This window comes from Podarcis melisellensis, assembly GCF_964234715.1.
Source record: "Podarcis melisellensis genome assembly, chromosome: 5".
NCBI classification, from domain to species: Eukaryota; Metazoa; Chordata; class Lepidosauria; order Squamata; family Lacertidae; genus Podarcis; species Podarcis melisellensis.
The window spans coordinates 76209039-76224004 of record NC_138537.1 but is presented as its reverse complement, the minus strand read 5'-3'; positions in this window follow the sequence as shown (position 1 = coordinate 76224004).

The window sequence follows — 14966 nt, the reverse complement described above, 5'->3', positions numbered from 1 at the left end:
AGGCAATAAGAACACTGCTGGAGTTCTGTTTGCCCCTGTCGTTTTCCTAGGAGGGAATCACAAGTTTATTGTAAGCAGTTGGCAGTACATCATCTGTTCTATAATTATCTTTTGGGAAAGAGCTGTTTATTTCATTCTGAGCACTGTTCTCTGGAAAGTAGAATGCAAGCCAGGCTGAATCTTGCTTACTTTTTATCTGTATTTTGAGAACATTTACATCCCTACCTTTGCCGTGGAGTCAGCCCTGCATGGTTAATGAATGTCATTTGACAGCACCCACCCACCCAGATATACACAATGCTAATCATTCCCTCTATTTCCGGTGCTTAGGCTATGAGTGCCATTGTGAATGTAGCCAATACCAAACTGGGATCTCTATGTGAACTCTAAAGGCTATTTTTATTTCAGTCCGTTTTCTACCTGTTTTATTGCTGACCCCTTACTTGCAGCTGCTTTTATTGTATGCTTTTCATGGCCATACATAGCTGTCAATTTACAGATTTGAAAATAAGGGACCAGCAGCCTTGAAAATAAGGGACCATCAGCCAAAATAAGGGACTGCTGCCTCTCCTGTTCCAGGCACTTTTCCATAGATATTTTTTTCCTGTTGTTGTTGTTGTTGTTTAGTCATTTAGTCATGTCCGACTCTTCATGACCCCATGGAGCAGAGCATGCCAGGCACTCCTGTCTTCCACTGCCTCCCACAGTTTGGTCAAACTCATGCTGGTAGCTTCGAGAACACTGTCCAACTAACTTTGTAACCAGAGGTTCAACTGAATAGAATCTGAATCACATGCACCACAAGGCCTATGCAGCCTCAACTTAAGATGGCTCCCCGGCCTGGCTTTGCACTGCAAAGTTTGCAGCAGCACATGCAACAAAATGGCGTCCAGCATTCAAAAAACCCCTCAGCTTGCATTAACTATCCACACACAAGGCATGCAACCTCCACCCCCCAGTCGTTCTTAGACTTCTTATTGGGTGAGCAACACAGCCAAGCAACAAAGTTGGAGCCTCCCTCCTCCCTGGCCGGCAGGAGGGAGAGGAGCTGCTTCCTTTGAAATTTAAGGGACATCATTTAAGGGACACCCATCAATAAGGGACAGCAGCGGGACATGGCGCTGGAATAAGGGACTGTCCCTTCAAATAAGGGACACTTGACAGCTATGTGACCATACAATAGATAAGTTGACAATAAAGAAGGAACCATTAAATATGGTTGTTCAAGGGCATCATTTCACCTGAGACAAGCAGGCTTAGAGAGCACTGATCAGGCTTGCAAACAGGTACTAGTCTGGTCACTTTTGATGAGTAAGAATTGCCTCCTGGTGGTGATCAGCAGAGATGCTTCTGAATGCTGCTGCAATGGGGTAGTCTTTTAAAAAATAAATAAACTGAGCAAATCAGGGACTTATTTGCGAGTCCAGAAATCAGTCTCATTGTTTGGTACTGTTAGCAAACTATGATGCTGCAGTTATTTTCTGTGCTTCCGTTATGGGTGCCACTGGAGAGCTGTCCAGGAGAATTAAGGGTATGGGATCTGTGCCAGATCCTGATCAGGGCAAACTGATGAAGCAACATACACCTCTGCCAGAAAGCCATTAGCCTGTCTCCATCTCCCATGGATCAAGCAATTAATAGATCAAAGGTTTCCCAAGCAACAAGGCCTTCAAGGGAAGGAGACAACAATTATGCTGTCCACAGAGGTCTCTGCTCTCTTTACAAAAAGCAGCCATTTAATTTGAAATTAGAATGCGCTCCCGCAGTTATTATTGAAAGTCCAGTTGATGGTGCTGGCGAATCATCATTTTGCAAGGCTTTCTGTGATGCTCTCCCTGCCGCTGCCACTTCTAAGATGTTAGGATGGTATATTTTGCTCCCTGCACAGCTAAGCCTTGAAGTGACTTAGCACTATTGCCACACCTGTACAGAAGAATGGTTGGTGTGATGGCTGGTAACCCTGCCCCTCTTCCTTCAACACCACTTGCTGTCCATTCTCTCTCCTTGAAGAGAAATTGGCAGTGTGGGGGGAGGACAATTTTAGGACAAAGTTGGAAGGTCTTCAAATGAGCATTGGGTGGGCTGGAAGAGTTGGGTTTCACCAGCTTCTCCTTGATTGCCAGCTTTCTGATCTCCCAAGCTTCCCAACTTTCCTGAACATTGTTTACATTTAGTTGACTGTAAGAGCTGGAGGGTGGGGGGCTTTCACCCTGACTGCCACTCAGCCTGTCCTTTGACTGCTCTCCCCATACCCTATTGCTAGGCTTGGGCTTGATGTCTAGGTCGCTCCTTTGTGGCAGTGATAGGTCACAAGGGAGCTTGTAGGGCCATGCTGGGGCTGAATGAATCTCTCTGGTGATGCTGGGAAAAGATATATAATGAAGTTAAAACATATATATGTTTAAAATAACTTTTGTTAAAAGACCATGTTATGTATAAGCTTGGATCCTAGAACAATAGGCAAGTAGGATCCTAGAATGCAACAACTGATTGGCTTGCAGGAAAAGACCAATCAGGCTCCAGGAGGGAAGCAGAATCAGCCAATCAGATGGGACTCATTGTGTAAATAATGTATATAAAAGCCTGAGGGTTTTTTGGGGGGAGGGCAATTAATCACTGTTTTACAAGCTGCAATAAAGAGCATGAAATCACTACAGGACTCTGAGTATATTTCAGAACAGAAGCCTTTCTTTTAGGAATTTTAGGTAAAGACATACCGAAACATATGAGAAGAGTGTTCATGTACACGACTACAGCTGCAAGGATGCTGCTTGCTCAGTGATGGAAAGATGATAAGATGCTGACAAAGGTGAACTGGCAGACAAAACTATTGGAATATGCAGAGATGGCCAGACTGATTGGGAAAATAAAAAATCAGGGGGACCACGACTTCAATAAAGAATGGGACAAATGTAGATTGTATTAAAAAGAACACCGTAAATACTTTAAATCTCTGGCAGGCTTTGAATAACTTGTGCAAGGACCCAAAGATGGGAGATATATTTGGAAAACTATAATTTGGATGACTTATAATACAGTGGTAATGCAGGTTAAGAACTTAATTTGTTCTGGAGGTCCGTTCTTAACCTGAAACTGTTCTTAACCTGAAGCACCACTTTAGCTAATGTGGCCTCCCGCTTCCGCCGTGCTTCCGCTGCACAATTTCTGTTCTCATCCTGAAGCAAAGTTCTTAACCCGAGGTACTATTTCTGGGTTAGCAGAGTCTGCAACTAAAAGCGTCTGTAACTTGAAGCGTCTGTAACCTGAGGTACCACTGTATGCAGTAGACTAAGATATTGGAAGGACCCACGGAGGGGAGGAGGGAAGTCCTCAGATTCGAAAGAATCTTGGTTTTGTTTTAAAATTTAAATGTTCTAATTGTATGAATCAATTTGTAAAATCAATAAAAATTATTATTATTATTATTTTTAAAAAGGCCAGGAGAAAAGGACAGAAGAGAGAATTTCAGCAGGTGAAGCTTCCCGTTTCTTTTTCTAGGTAAAGGTAAAGGTACCCCTGACCGTTAGGTCCAGTTGTGGACGACTCTGGGGTTGCACAGTCATCTCATTCTATAGGCTGAGGGAGCCGCCGTTTGTCCACAGACAGCTTCCGGGTCATGTGACCAGCATGACTAAGCCATTTCTGGCGAACCAGAGCAGCGCACAGAAATGCCGTTTGCCTTCCCACCAGTGCAGTACCTATTTATCTAACTGCACTTGACGTGCTTTTGAACTGCTAGGCGGGCAGGAGCAGTGACCAAACAATGGGAGCTCACCCCTGCTGCGGGGATTCGTACTGCCGACCTTCTGATCGGCAAGCCCTAGGCTCTGTGGTTTAGACCACTTTTTCTAGATAACTATTAAAGGTGCAGAAGCCCACATTCTCTTCTTCACCTATGGCAGACTCCCGCCCAGTCACTGACCAGAACAAGAACTTCCTAGTTTCAGCAAGATTGTGGCATCTTGGCCCTCAGATGAGATTAACAGCCATCAGCTGAAACAGTGGTGGGAAGTTGTTGTGGGAGCATCAATGTTTGGCCATGGCCATGGCTCCAGAGGCCACAACTGAGACCAAACGTTCTCCCCAGCCATGTCTTCCTCTGAGTGATGCTACAGATTCCCATGGACATTGAACAGAAGAGAAGATCAGCAAGGGACCTCCAAGTATGTCATTACTGCAATTACTGAAACAATTACTGAAATGATAAAGGGATATTTCCTGTTCCCTGGTGGCGGGCTATTTAATTAATTGTTCAGGTTATATATTATTACATCTCAGAATCCCAGTTGTATTGTCATGTAATTGTGATTTTTTTTTTAAGAAAAAAACCCCCAACAAGAACACTAAACTAAAACTGCTTGTTGCCAAGGAAAAGGAAATGACACATTAAGGCCATGATACTGTACACTTAGTTGAACAAAAGGGAGATTTATTTCTGAGTAAATGTGCATAGGATCAGGCTGCACAGGAATGATTTCAGTGCAGTTCAAAGCAGGTCCTGCCCTTGGCTAAGACCTGAACAGATTCGCTGTCTTAGTGACAGACCAGTCTTCATCCATTCAAGCTGGCTGCTAGGAAATCAATCTAGCTCTTTTAAAGTTCTGCAGCCATGTTTCCCCCCATCGCCAGTACAAAGCCCATTGCTTCTCAAGTCTTCTTCCATTGAAAGGCTAGATAGCACATTTGCTTCTCCTCTGCCAAGTCTTAGAATTCTGTAAACTGGAGCTGGAAGTATTTGCTTTCGGATTGATGACTATTTTAAACAATATTTTTGCTTATTGCCTTTGCTTTATCATGTTTCACAGTAGACCTAAGCAATTCTGTAGGGTGTTTTTTGTTTAGCATGCATCAGTGGTTATTGCCAAAAACAGGTACAGATAAGTGAAAGGTTTTTCAAAGTCTGGCCTTTTTAACAACAAGAACAAGCAACAACAAAAAAGAGGAGGAGGAAAAGCTAGGATAGTCATTATGCCCTATTTGGAATGTGAATCTTGTCTTTCCCTGTTTCAAGTAATATCCAATTTTGAAATTGAAGTGTGCTATGGAGGAAAGGGTTGGGCACCAAAGAGCACTTTGCTTTTGTTGGGAAAAATACGTGAGTGCACATTCTCTCTCTCTCTCTCTCTCTCTCTCTCTCTCTCTTACACACACACACACACACACCACAAATTCAAAATAAGAGAGGCGTGTACAGCTTAAACCACCCTGGCAAAATTTCCCATCAAGCCTGGATGATTTAGTTCCTGGAACACCATTAAATTCAGTTTCCATAAAATAAGCAGAACTACAGTATTGGAAAAGTGAAACATATTAAATCAAAGAAAACACATGAATATTTCCACTACTTTGAAGAGACAGATTGAAAGGCTATTTCCTCCCTCAGTGCCTTGTTTTATTTTCTTACCTTCCAATGACTGTCAGGGTATTAAAATGGGGGACTTTTATCTCAATTAAATTATGGATGTGCTTTTTAAAACATAAATGCCACCAGGGAAGCAAGAAGAAGAGGCTGTCAGAATATTATGGCTTACCTGTTTGCTGCTTATGCAATAAAATAAGATGCCCCCCATGTTCTGGCAAGTTTAGCCCAAGTAGATAATATATTTTCTTTACTAATAATGCAACAAGCCATTCTCTTGAGTGCTGATGCTTATGTAACCAAAACAACACTCACCCACACACAAGAGGAAGGTACCAGCAGGCTTTGGGGATCCCCATGGTTTATAGAAGCACAAAACTTTGGGATGGGGACAGCAGCATAGCGTGGGTTGCTGGCGCCCGGGGCGGGCAAACCACGAATGCCATCAGAGCCGTGCTGTGCTGCCTGCCTGTGCAGGTGGGAGCCTGGCTGGCTGATGTGACCCTTGGCAGGTGAATCTCTCCGATGCCCATGGAAAGGAGCGCTGGGCCGGGCCATGCTAGGGTCATCCCTTGCCTGCTTCCTCCCATATGTGCCCACTCACAGTGGGCCTTGGCTGCTCTGCTACCTTTGCTGGGGCAGGGATTCCTGAAGTCAGCGTCTGCATGGGGGCGCCTGGTTGTGCACCCTCAGAATTTTGTGCCTGGGGCCACGGCCCCCCTGGACTCCCCTCATGCTATGCCACTGGGTTAGGAGCCTGGCCAGGGGGAACACCCCAAAATTCTTTGAGGGAAAGAATGTGCTTTAAAGATATAGTGCATACCGAGCCATCGCTTGAAGATCAAGTGAGGAGTGCTAAAATGTGTTTGAAGCTCCTAGCCGTCTCCTAGTTGCGACAAATGGAACATGAGACCTTCATGTTTTAAGGATTCACTTGCAAATCCTTGGATAGCATATAGCTCGCTCTATATACTGTATATGTGACGTACACCTAGTCCCTTTTAACACTGCCAGTTAAAGATAACAGATAACAGAGCAAGTCCTTTGCCAATCACAGCAGGGAATGCAGGGCTCGAAAGCCCAGTGACCCGACCCTAATGAAGGGAGTCTCATCTGTTCAAGTTTATTTGGTGATGTGCAAATAAGGATACTTTTTTCTATGGCAGCAGTCATATGCAGTGCATGACCAGACCAAAGCAACTCATCATGTGTAGAATTTTCTAATGGCTGCTGGACTAATCCAGGTGGCCAAATGCGCACATCACACTCCAGTGATATCTGTTGGAAACAATCATGTCGCTTGAGCCACAGATGCTGTTACTCCACATAGCTGGTGTGTGAAATAAACCACATAATTTACTTGACTCAGGCAATTGCTTTCTGAAGACCTTCATGGGTGGCAAGAGATTCAGCTCCCATTTTGGCTCAACAGTGTATGACCTTGTTGCTCAATTCTTTTGCCCTCCCCCACGAGGTATTTTGGTGCTTTTTCTTCTAAGGAAAAGCACCAGGAAGCAGCTTGAATCTTGAAGGGGGATGGCAGCTCAAACTTCTCTTCGCCAAATGTTTGAGTGCTAAGAATCTGCCTCCTCCCCGCTGCCCCAAACTGCTGGGAAAGCAGCTGACAAATGACAGGCAGGGTAAGGGTTAAGCTGTGAGGTACCCAGCCTCATATAACCAACCTACTGAATTCTAATTAATGCATGGCAGGGTTAATACAGTAAGCTGTCCTGCCAAGCTTAGCTAGGTCACTTGTGTAATTTGGGAGGAAATAGGTAATCAAGCCTATTGTGCTCCCCACCCTCAGTCTACTAAAGAAGTTTGAGCTTTTTTCTCCTGCTCAGCCACATGACTCTGACCAGCCATTTTTATGTTCCTATACCAATAATTTAGGAACTTTTATCATTTTGTAACTAAGCTAAGTTTTACTGCCTGTGCAACTTTTCTAACTGATGTATGGAAAAGCACATGAATCTGACCTTTGGAGATTTTGTAAGGAAACCATTTCCAACTTACCAAACATGTGTTTTTTTCCTATGCAGGTGGAAGAGGGAAACTTTGGAAGGGCATATTTTAAAGATCTAGTAGCCTATATCTCAGGGAATTGGACTAGATGACGCTTGTGGTCCCTTCCAACTCTGCAATTCTATGATTCTATGATTCCATGCTTCACTTTGCTGCATATTTAATGACTTTAAATCTCTGCTGGGGTTCTCTCACCAAATAATTGTTGTCCCAAACTTGGATCTTGGCACCCAGAAATTCTCTCTCTCCCTCTCCCTCTCTCTATATATTTGTACCACCATAGACACTCCCTATCCATTGTTTTTAAAGCAGTAAGAAACACAGGCAGTACAACTTAGGTTCCAAAGTGGTAAGAGTTTCTAAATTATTCGTATAGAAACACAAATATGGCTTGCTAAGCCTAGAATATCTAGCTTAGACCACCTTACTGGTAGGATTCACATGGTGGAATGGGAGAACAAAGAGCTTGATAACCCTTCATTCCAAAGTGTGGGGGAGTGACCTAGCTAAGCCCAGCAGGACAGCTTACTCTATGGTCTTAACCCCATCATGCACTAATCAAACTTAAGGATATTAGTTATATGAGGCTGTCTAGCCCACAATCTGAAGCAGCATCCAAACCCTAGACGGCTTGCATCACTGCGTGAAGCTCAGCAAAACAGGGATTCTTTTATTATTCATTCTAACAGAAGGGGATGTGCACCGGCACGATCTTTTGGATATTTGCATTTTTACAATTGCTGCAGGGACTGCAGCATTCTTTCTGAGATCTGAATCTGATGAGCATTTCCAAAAATACATGTAAACTTTAAGAGGCTATTGGTATGGGGGTGGGATATTAACACAATCTGAATTTCATATTGAAGCAGAGAAAATTGTGTGTCTGAATGTACTTTTTTTAAAAAAATCCATTCTTTGGAAGTTTGTTTAAAATGATTTCATAGATCACATTATGACTCATTTGGCAGGTTCTGAGTCTTCTGTTGAGGCTGTAGCTTGATAACCTATGAGTCACCCAGCCCATTAATCCTTTTTCTTTCAGTTGACTTTTATCTGCTATTCACTTTCTCTCCCATTAGAGCCCCTCCACATCCCTTTCCCTTCACTTTTCTCTTTTAGGATCAGTTCAAATGCATTTCCCCTCTAGCGGTCCATTTCTACTGTTTCTTGCCATTTCTGCAAGGGGCCAGAGAGAGATTTTTTGCAGCTTTCATTATTTTCCTTTACCTGGATACGAGCAAGCTTTTGAAATGCCACTCGATTATTATCTTTCATTTTGATGCATCTAGATCCCATCTGCCAGATGCAAATGGCAAAAGCAGCAGAACAGATTAGTGGATTGGGGCAAAACTCTAGAACTAACTCATGGCGGAAACAGATCATTGTGTAAGGAATGGTTAGGAAGAAACCCCTTCTTGACAATGTCCCCAGGTTTATGAAATTATCCAGGTGAGCAGTGCAGCACATTGAAAGATCCTTACTTCGGCTGTGCACATATGGTTATGTAGACTGAAAATTGTCCTTCCTCAAAGGGCTTGAAGGTCAAATAGAAAGAAAGGCATAGATCTCCCCAGGAAAATGGGTGCAAATGGGGAGGGAGATTCTGCCCTGGTTCCATCTTCCCCCAAGACTCTTTGAGACAAACTGTTACTTCTACAAAGTGATGCTACCTCTTCTGTGGGTCCCTTAAAGATCACAAGGAAAATTGAATCTTGAATTCAAAATGAGCCACTGAGTGTGGAAATGGCATTGAATTTCTCGGTTTAAATTTATTTTCAACTCTGGATCATATATCCAGGAGTGTTAGTGATGGAAGTCTTGCATTCAGCTTGCATTCAGACAATACGCTTGCAACCTCAAGGGGGGGGGGATTTGTGGCCCTGTGGATGTTTGGCTCCAAACTCCCATAATTCCCAACCATTGGCCATGCTGGCTGGGGCAGATGGGAGTCAGAGTCCTTCAACATCTGGACAGCCACAGGTTCCCTATCCCTACGGTACACATATTATTATTGAAAAATCATGGTTTGTTAGTTTGTTTAGCAACATTTACCTATTGTCCAACAGCAATTGTCCTGTGGGTGGTTTACAATAAGACATTTTGCAGAGCTTTTTAAAGATCTTTTGCATTCATGGCATTTGCTGTTGCTGGGTTAACTCTGGCTTACGCTGCGAATGGTTTTAATTTGTTTTAAATTGCATTTTATCTCTTTGTCTCAACATAATTTTAGAACAAATTGAAACCAGCCATAGGATATACCAGAGTAAACCCAGCAACAGCAAATGCCATGAGTGCAAAAGGTCTGAAAAGCACTTTAAAAATGGAAAATATTCTTAAATGGAAAATGATGAAAAGGCCAGAGATCATTGAAAAATAAAAAAGACTGCAGTTTGGCTTACTTCTGAGTAGGCGTGTATTGGATTGTACAATTAGTCTGTAGTCTTGTACTCACTTACCTGGGAGTAAGTTCCATGGAACTCAATGAAGCTTATGTCTGAGTAGATATGCACAGGATTGTACAATACAAGTCAGTTTTTACTATTTAGGTATTCAGTATCTCAAACCTGAGGGGACACAGGTGGCGCTGTGGGTTAAAGCCTCAGCGCCTAGGACTTGCCGATCGAAAGGTCGGCGGTTCGAATCCCTGCTGCGGGGTGCGCTCCCGCTGCTTGGTCCCAGCACCTGCCAACCTAGCAGTTCGAAAGCACCTCCGGGTGCAAGTAGATAAATAGGGACCGCTTACCAGCGGGAAGGTAAACGGCGTTTCCGTGTGCAGCTCTGGCTCGCCAGAGCAGCGATGTCACACTGACCATGTGACCCGGAAGTGTCTGCGGACAGCGCTGGCCCCTGGCCTCTTAAGTGAGATGGGCGCACAACCCCAGAGTCTGTCAAGACTGGCCCGTACGGGCAGGGGTACCTTTACCTTTACCTTTTATCTCAAACCTGAGATTAGGGTGCCTGCAGAAGAACGCATTCTGTATCTGCCCTACCCCATATTTTGCCTGCATAGTTTTTACTGCTACTCTTGCTGTGCACGAATGCATGATTACAAAGTATGTAAATAAATTATTATAACAATAGTATTTTTAATCTTACTTTGCAAGTTGTTGCCTTATTCTTTCTTAATTTTGGTTAGAAGGAGAAAGCCAGCTTACTTCGAAGCTGGACTTGCACAAAACAAGGTTTTTCAGTCTCATTCCTATGCTTTTAATTTTCCTGCAAAGGACGGCAGTTTGAAACTCTGTTCAACCCACACACATAAGCTCCTGGAGAGATAAATTGCAATTAATATAGCCTCTCCTACCCATTAAAACCCATAACCCATCCCTCACCAATTTCTCTGTATAATGTCTCTTACAACAATCATAAGCAATTGTCACTGTATCTCAAAATGCCCACCCAGCTTCCCTAGCCAATTATCAGGAAAGTGTTTTCCAACAACCTTTGAGGAAGGGGAATCCTTACCCTAGATGGAACTTTTGTTGGATTTAAGGTCATACAGGCTGGCAAGCCGTTGATGAAGAAACCCTATTTCCACCTTCCCTTTTGTCCCCCACAATTTTAAATTCAACAAACCCCAAGGTAGACAGACAGGCTAACACAGTGCCATGAAACAGGCAAAACAGAGAGGACTAAGGGGTGGCACTGGGGTGTGGGGTGGTAGTTTTTTCTGTCCTGAAAATAGATAAAGGAATCAATGTCAGAAACATAGGAAGCTTACTATTGTCTACACACGGATTGGTAGCAGCTCCCCAAGCTTACCCATAGGAGTTAGAAATGGCCAGGGACTGAACCCAGGGTTGTCTGTATATGCTCTACCACTGAGCTGCAGCCCTGTAGGTTTTCCTAGAAGCCCTGTGGACTGTTAAGGCTTAAGCAGTGCTAGCGATTTGTTAGAAACTCCTAAGAAATGTCCCGGCAAACCCTAATAAGCCTAACGAAACACGTCCTTTCTGAATCAAGCTGAAGGGCAACTGCAGTCATTTTGAAGTACTCTTCTTTCCTTTCCTCTCTATCTGCCAGGAATGAATTGGTACAGTCAAAGAGGCATTCTTTGGCCTGGGAGCCTGTTTGCATTGTCTTCCTGCTTCCCTGCCTGCTACTTATTTATAATTACATACAACTCTCTCTCTCTCTCTCTCTCTCTCTCTCTCTCTCTCTCTCTCTCTCTCTCTCTCTCTCTCTCTAATATTGAGCTTTTTCCAAAACACTTCTCTCAGATTCCTACTTGTCAGCTCCCAATTGCATGTTGATTGCGGCTTGGAGGTCAACATGAGATTCAAGAGGATGAAACAGAAATGCAAATTTTCCTCTCTCTTGTCTTGCAAATGTTGCTCCAGCCACCTCAGGGGGGAAGAAGAAGAACAGACCAGCTGATGTCAAGGCAAAGGCCTCTCAAGGAAAGCTTGATCACATGGACATTAGGCCATTTTTCACAATGGCTGGAAGCTTCCGGTTGATTATTGGTAGTCAAAATTGAACTGAGGAGGGCAATTTTTAATTGATGAGTGAGCTAAGGGCACATGTATGCTTTCCGAATTCATTTTGATTCTGCTCTCTTTTGCAGTACTAGGAAATTTTAAAAACCCTGCAACCTTATGCAAAAGTTCCACTTTGAACAGAAATGAGGAGGTGTGAGTCTCTTGAGGACACAGAAAATTTCCCACTGTTGGACTTGAGTAACAGCCCTCCAGTCAAATAAAAGTTGTTTCTTAACAACTTTGGGTATATCCAGAAGTCCAGTCTCCTCTTCATCTCTCGTTATTTGCATTTCTTTCTTTTCTTTGCAAGAACAGCTCCTGGGAACCTCAAGACTGGAGTAGGAAAGAGCTATGTGAGATCTAGGAGCTTACCACAACTGCTTTGATAATAGATTAGATGGTCATCGAATCACAGAATCGTAGAGTTGGATGGGATGCCAAGGGTCATCTAGTCCAACCCCCTGCAATGCAGGAATCTCAGCTAAAGCATCCATGACAGATGGCCATCCAACCTCTGCTTAAAAACCTCCAAGGAAGGAGAGTCCATAACCTCCCAAGGGAGACTGTTCTACTGTCAAACAGCTCTTACTGTCAGAAGGTTTTTCTCTATGTTAAGTCAGAATCTCCCATCAGGTTTAAATCAGGACCAATTTCACCCATGCTCACCAAACTACACTGTCATATAACTCTATGAATAAACTTGATGGCTACAATCCAGGAGAGATTTAGATATGTTAAAGTTGATTAAAAACAGTGGACAGAGGCCTGGAGGTTGTTGTTATTAACCTTATTTATAGTCCTTCACCTGAAGGTTCTGAGGCAGAAAAAACAAACAAAATTAAAACCGAAACGAAACACTAATATTAAAATCAGCCAACATAATTTCCATAAAAATAAAGCAGCAATTTAAAAAAAATGTACCTCATCCTTTCCCAAAACCTGAACAAAGAGGTGCGTCCTCACTTGAGGATGAAATGACAACCACATCATGGAGTGAGACACTTCAGAGGGGAGGCCAATGCAGAGGCAAGGGGCTGCCTTTGAAAAAGCCCATCATCACGTTCCCATCCCATGGATCTCACTGGGTGAGCAGATCCCTAAGTGGGCTTCCATGGCAGATTTCAAGACATGATATAGGAAGAAGTATGGGACGCGGGTGGCGCTGTGGGTTAAACCACAGAGCCTAGGACTTGTCGATCAGAAGGTCAGCAGTTTGAATCCCCGTGACGGGGTGAGCTCCTGTTGCTCGGTCCCTTCTCCTGCCAACCTAGCAGTTCGAAAGCACATCAAAGTGCAAGTAGATAAATAGGTACCGCTCCGGCAGGAAGGTAAATGGCGTTTCCGTGCGCTGCTCTGGTTCGCCAGAAGCGGCTTAGTCATGCTGGCCACATGACCCGGAAGCTGTACACCGTCTCCCTTGGCCAATAAAATGAAATGAGCACCACAGCCCCAGAGTTGGTCACGACTGGACCTAATGGTCAGGGGTCCCTTTCCTTTTTTTTTAGGAGGAAGTATTCTTTCAAATACTTGGAACCCTGGTCATTTAGGGCAGGAATGGTGAAGTTGTGGCCCTCCATATGTTGTTGGACTCCAACTCCCATCAGCCCTAATCAACATGGTCACTGGGCAAGGATTATGGGAGTTGTAGGCTGGCAACTGCTAGAGGGTTTCCCCACCCCTGGCTTGGGGCTATAAATACTAAAGACATGGTTCTCACATATAGAATTGTAACTTGATTACTATGTGAAATCTGTACACTCAGATGAGGTAAATGTGTACATCAGCCTTCCCCAACTTCCACCATCCCTGACTTGATCATTGACCATATTGGCTGGAGGTAATGGGAGTTCAAAACCCCCTGAAGCCTGTCAGGTTGAGGAAGGCTGAATTGACTCTAGCACACGAAAGCACATGCCCAGAGTCCTTTGAGTGGACCTGGGGCAGGGGAGTCTAAGAAACTACCATTCCCAGAATTCTTTGAGGGAAGCCATGGCTGTTTAAAGTGGTACGATAGTGCTTTACATGTATCATGCAGATGAGGCCACACTTAATCATTCTCCTCACTAGCCATGAGCTGGAGCCAATCTTTAGTTTCACTTCCTGTGGCGCGTGGACCAAGCTAGTAACAAGCACATTATGACAAGATAGTGTACTGAGTGGAGACTGGAGTACAGGCTGCATTTTTGGCCCTGCTCTCTGACATGGGGTCCCCCCCCCTACAACAACCTCCTGTTGTGCATGGTTGTCTGTAAAGAAAGTCCAATCTCCTGCTTGTGATGGTGTCCTATCACATTCATTGTTGAAAAAGATCTAGTCCTGGGGATGGGACCAAAAATGTAGCCCCATCCTCAATTTTCAGCACGGTTATGCTCTAAGCATAAGTTACATATGGTACATGCCTTCTCTCTGTTGAAATGTGTTCCTTTTGTGCTTAAGAAACACAGGATGTTCTAGCTATCATGGCCCATTCGAACATGCAAGCCACTGCTTGCTGTTCATTTCGTACATCTCTCCCTCTCCACTTCTTCCAAGGTTCTCAGGATAGCATATGTGGCTCTCCCCTTCTCCCATGTTCACCTTCACAGCCACCCAGTACGTGGGGCTGCCTCTGAAGACTGGTTGGAAACTGCAGCTGGTGCAGATCTACAGTGTGGAAACCCGCAGCAATGCTGGAGAGGCAGAGTTAGAGAATGGAGCCATGCAAGAAACTTTTAACATGGTCAGTTGCCTGGAAATGGCTCTGAATTCTTCTTTCTTCAACAGGGCTCAAAAGGATTTCACATGCCAATGTGGTGGTTACTGGATCAGTGTTTTAATGGCAATGTAGGTGGCAGATCCTTACCCCACAACTGATCTCTGGCAGAGGATAAATGCTCTCGTAAGCAGTTTCTTTCAGCCCCATTCATATAATGCAGAGGCTAGTTTGTAAGAGCCAAGTTACAGTGGCCCTTTCAGTGACCTCTTCTTAGGAAGAAATAATGCTCAATTTAGATGCAAATTTACTTTCATGCTCAAGGAAGCTGCAGTGTTTTCATGGCATATTGTACATTAACAACAGAAACACTAAGCGTAACCAGGACCTGAGGAAATGTTTATCCCAA